The sequence below is a fragment of the Hyposmocoma kahamanoa genome, unplaced genomic scaffold, assembly GCF_003589595.1.
Source record: "Hyposmocoma kahamanoa isolate Upper Pololo Valley unplaced genomic scaffold, ASM358959v1 289, whole genome shotgun sequence".
In the NCBI taxonomy this organism is placed as follows: Eukaryota; Metazoa; Arthropoda; class Insecta; order Lepidoptera; family Cosmopterigidae; genus Hyposmocoma; species Hyposmocoma kahamanoa.
In genome coordinates, this window is record NW_020653777.1 from 609,734 (window position 1) to 615,733 (window position 6,000).

A 6,000-nucleotide genomic window follows, 5' to 3' on the forward strand; every position below is an offset into this window, starting at 1 on the left:
ACACTATTGTTTTCTTGTGTTACCACCGTTTAAAGCGATCTATTTCAATACTATTGTACAAAAATGATGAATAATTAAATGTTATGGAAGAAAAGATGTTATTTATGATGTTAGTAATATAATCCTAACAACATAAAAAAAAAACAAGTATTTCTTTTTTAGTTTTGACATATTGTGCCGTGGCTTACTAAAATAATGATAACATATAAAATTTGTTAATTCAATTTAAAATTACATTCAGAATCGCCACCAGTATTTGCTAGTAAATAAATGTGATTAAAAATTAACAAATAATCAACCCTGGGTCTAATTAAGAGCAAGCCGGTTATCAATTTACTATAGTTATCGTATAACATTGGTTTATCAATATGAACACTTTTTACTATTTTTATTATACTACCCCTTCGAATTTGGTGAAAAATTATGTCTCCCATGTATTTCGAGTAAGTATGAATGTTTAGTACTGAAAAGCTGGTATTTATTATATCATTGGAATGGGGCCTCTCATAGTAATTTTTTTTTAAATTGATAGATAGTATTACCTTCTATACTATAGTAAAACAAATCACCCCATGTACTCGGTGTATAATTTCCTACTTATAATGTTATTGTTAAAAATCTAATTATATTATGTATTTATTTTGTATGTGTAATGTTATTACTAATGTTTTACTAATAAGGTCCCAATTTGACATTTAAATTCTTCTGAAGTATACCAAGAGATGATCCTAACCGTCTAACGTGAAAATGAGACTAAAGTCCAAAGTATAGGGTTAAAAACTCTATAACACGTATGATAAGACAATTTAAAGTTCAAAGACCTCAACTTTCTGTACTAAAGCTCAGAGGGAAATATTGAAATCTATATAATTTTTAAATCCATTTCTGAAATTCAGAAATTGAAGCCTAGATTTCCGCATTTGACGCCAGACTTTAAATTAGACGACTATGTGATTAAATTCTACTGATACAGAATGGATACAGTGGACAGCACGCTGGACGACTGGAGACTATGAATCTTCTTATTATAAATGGAATAGAGTTTTTAATACTCAGCAACTTTAGTCCGTTATGTCACCAAACAATCTCCTTAAATACATATAAATAAACCTATTAACAAAATGTCAATTGGGCTCTAACATTAACACTGGTGGTCATGCGGCAAGGGTTCGCCGCAAAGCGTCGCCTGCGCAGACCAAAGCTGGCACCCTCTCCATGTCGAGGTAATTTTGTTATAAATGTAGACTTATACCCACTTAGTGTCACTTGGTGTTTAGGAAGGTGTTATGAAACTTCATCGGCTTATTGCAATCTGTTATTTGTAATACTTCACTTTTTTTGGTTTATTATAAGATGTATCTGTTAAGGACAAAGTCCGCTGGCGCATTGGCTCATTACATTGTACTCAGTTTAGATGTGTTTTAATTTCGCATCATGTAATCATTTGAAATTATTATAAATGGCTTAAATTAAGTATAATACAAAGAGAAACAAAATAAAACTAGCGCCTGAGAATTTTAAAGAGCAATGTCTCTCTTTTGTAAATTATTTCTCCGGGCGTTTTTATAGGGCCTTGATGGGTCGCCTTTAACCAATTAAATAATTAATATTGTATGTAATTTTTCTCAATAATAACCCCACCCTCTTGTGTTACATATTTTTAAAACCGTATTCGAAGTTTTAACATTTTTAAATTAAAGTTTCTGTTATGTAGCACCCCCGTAAGTCTCATAGCACTTTCGAAATTGTAGTTTGAAACGCACAGCACTGTTTCTTTTTTTTTCCCTGTATTTATTATTCTAAATGCACTTCTGGTTATTTGGACAAATGTTAGCAACATTAAGTCGGGAGGCATTGTCGAAAAATTTCTAGGTTGTATTTTTGTAGCACGGTAACATCGCACACTGTTTTACGTTACGCGCTTTTTTTGTCTTTTTATCTTATTGGAAAATACATCTGTAGGTGGAAGGTAAAGGAGTTTAAGTCTAATATTTTGAAATTTAAATGCTTTTACAAACATTGCTTTAGAAGCTAATAATCATGCAATAGTAAAAGACTTTAAATCCTATCGTCGTTTGTTTTTCTTTAACAAATGCCTAATTAAGAGCCTCATTCTCGCTCTGAAAAATACTGTTTGGAACTAAGGTTCTTTACCTTTCACATTCAGAAATAACGTTATTACTGATGTTTCATTTTCTTTGTGACTAATTCATATTGCACAGTTTTTGTATATGACACGAATTAATAAAAATTACAAATAAAACGAGAGTAACCTAACCTCCGGTTAAAAAAACCGACCTCAAAAGTCATTCATCCCCTAGTTTACCACACTTAGAGGTGGAATATTTTCTTGAAATTTAAATGGGACCACATCTGAGGTACCTTCTTTCCAACAAAAACCATCAAAATTTGTTCACAAATGGCGGAGTTATCGCGTAACATACCTACAAAAAAAAACATACAGACGAATTGAGAACCTCCTCCTTTTTTTAAGTCGGTTAAAAAGAAAGCGAATATTTTAATTAAGAGAGTTTTGTAAGTCACTTGATCGAGATACGAAAGTAATGTTGGTGAAATTGTCTTGAAATTGAGTAACAGTGATCCTTGTAAAAGAGTTGTAAAAGTACTGTCACCGTAACTATTTCTGCCGCCAAGCAGTAATGAGAGCATGACTGCGTTTCGGTTTAGACGGGTAAAGGTGTTGGTGAAATTATAGGCACATGGGACTTGTTAACTTAGGGTGACGGGCGCAATGGCAGTGCCCATAAGATCTTTGCGCTTTAAAGCTCTGAATGGCACTGCAACTGTTGTGGAAAGGCGTGTCGTTTACCACCAGGCGCACGACTTGTTCGTCCCGCCACTTGGTATTTAAAAAAACAGTCTATAGACGATTTTGCTTTGTTCAGTCGCTTGTCACTAAAGACGTGGCGGTTTTTTTTTAATTTCACGGTATTCCATTAATTAAGTCCGCCATCAGGGAACTAGACGTATTTTGGGGTACCGCTCCTGTGTTGTGGATATAGGGTGTCCGAAATGTAAACAAAGAGGATAAACGAGTAAAACACATTTTAAATGGTAGTCTCCTATTTTGACGATATTTAGAACTTTTTTAAAGCTGTAATCTGATAGAAATTAGAACAATTCACATTTTTAACCGACTTCAGAAAAAGGAGGAGGTTCTCATTTGGACCGTATTTTTTTGTATTGTATGTTAGGCGATAAATATGTGATTGGTAAACCGATTTTGATGATTCCTTTTTTTTGTTGGAAAGAGGGTGCCTCAGTATTGGTTCCAATTAAATTTGGAGAAAATATTCCACCTATAAGAGATCGATACGAAATCTGATTCATCCCCTAGTCATAGTTTGTCACTAGGGGATGAATCCGATTTCGCGCTCTTTCCGGCAACCGATTTTAATAAAATCACAGGGCCGGATTTTTTTTTTTTTTTTTTTTTTTATTTTAAACACTAAGAATATTACAAAAATATATATACATCACACCCTAACGTAAAAAAAAATGGTCCAAATGTTGGTTCCCCGGCTCCTTTTTTTGAAGTCGAATAAAAACTGATGCTGGATGAGATATGGAGTAAATTAATATAATATCTTTCTGTATTGTTTCATCTACTAGTACATAATTAATTATTTTATTCATAAATTATACGTATCATTAGGTAATTTGCAAACTTTTTGATAATTATAGATCCGATACGGTTTTTACGGATTCCCAAGTAGGTGAAAAGTCCAAAAATAATAAATGTTTTTTTTTTGTTGAGTTCTACATCGAATTTGCCTAGAATATTATTTAATAACATAAATGTCTACGATAAAGTGACTTACGGCATTCTGTCGAGTGTTCATCATTTGTAATGTTTATTCTCTGACCTTGTTATGTCCTTGGTTTTTGGTTCTAAAACACAAATTATATAATAAAACAAGCAACAGTACAGCTCTAATTTTTTTATTGCAGCAATGTATATATTAGAAGTTTTAATACGCTAAAAGTAACTGTCTAGCTTTGTACAATGCCCCTAATAATTTCTTTTGTTCTAAAACGTTGAATAACTGTAAGAGTGTATAGTAAATGTGTTTGTGTGTTTGCGTAACCCCTATGCTTTTATACGGTACTTAATAAAAATAAGACATGTTTAAAGTTCAGAAAAAGCAGTATACCGTCGCCTTAGAATGAAAACCACTCATACGTGTTTTCAACAAAGTTCGATTTACTGATTTTTGTTGAAAAAAAATTGTAAACTTATTGCTTATATATATTATTAAAGTAATATAGTATCTGAAAGAGGTATAATTTAACCAATATAATAAAATGCTAACTACAAACATTATTGCGTTTACTACATTTTTCAGCACATTTTTGTCCTGAAAAATTACATAGAAATCACGATCGAAGTATTCACTGTAAGACGATGATATTCATGTAATAAGTGTCATAAAGAAGAAAAGAAGCAAAACGCGCAACTTCTTTTTCGTTCTTATTGCATGAACATAAAGCTATTATATATACGCGCTCGACGGCGACACTCCCATTAAAGCACACGCACACATTCGCAAAAATCCACATCTAAAGAAATGGCGGCCGAGAAGTCGGAATAAATTGGGTTATAAAATTATTATAATAGCAAATTAATACAAAATATGGCTAATTTCTATTTTGTAAATCTTAACGATAAATAGTTATTACATATGTATTATGATTGGCTCTGGTTTCGCGTTAATAAGTATGGTGGCTCTTTTACGAAGCCATAAGGTCTGGATGGATGGATTCTTAGCAGTAAAGCTCCTTGTGAAGAGTTCGTCTAGGGAAGTACTGCAACTTTATGTATTTCTGCTGCCAAGCAGTAATGTCAGCATTACACTGTCATTCTCTGACTAGTGTTCACTACCTAATTTCAGTGGCAATTTTTATTATTTAAATATTCAAGTATATTAATCTTTTAGGCCGTAGGAGAGGCGAGAGCCTAAAGTAGATCTAATAATAATAATAATAATCTATCCTCAGCAATAGACCTGATATAACACTAACGTTAAATCTACAAAGACCACCTACCTCATAGATATTGCCGTTCCCAGTACAAACAACTTAAAACACACTGAAAAAATACAAAAATACATACCTTTAGCAGACGAAATCAAACAGATGTGGCACCAAGAAACCATTAAGATAGTCCCCATTATAATTTCGTCAACTGGTATCATACCGAAAACCCTTCATACCGCCTTAAAAATGATAGATCTGCACCCTAAAACCTACATACCTCTACAAAAGTCAATTGTACTAGACGCCGTTTCTTAAATACACCTGATTAAAAAAACTCCACAAAAAATCCCCACTCACTCACATCCCCACACAATACCACAACCGAACCAGAATACTTGGCTTAGGCCCGTACCTGGTTCCAAATATCCGACCATCAGTCGAGTACAAGAAAAACAATAATAATAATAATAATATTTTTTCCATTCATATACACAACAGCAAAATAAAAAATCAAAATCAGTAGGTATGTTATATAAAGAAACCTTATTTCTATTATTTATAATATTATCGTGTAATGTTAAATAATATTTCCCGATACAATATTAAATAATATTGTACGATAAAAAAATCGAATCGTTCACAAATATCGGAATAACCGCGTCCACAAAACAAAAACAGTCGAATAGAGCCTAAAAATAGGATGTACTGTAAAAGCAAGGGGTATGCGATAATACATCTAGATATCCATTGACTTACAAATAAATGGACGACGGGTCTAATACAAAAACCACGAAAAAAATGTCCCAAGTCAACCTATTTAAACGTAGTGACATGTAAAGGAATATGAAAAAGCTAAAACGTTGAATTTAAATTGCAATGTCATCGCAGTACTGTCTAATTTTGCTTGCTTCGCTGTCAGTCGAACAAACGAAGATGACGCTCTGTATACGATTTTAACGCCCTATAAGTTCGGACACTTTTTAGCGCGGACCCGACGTCCAT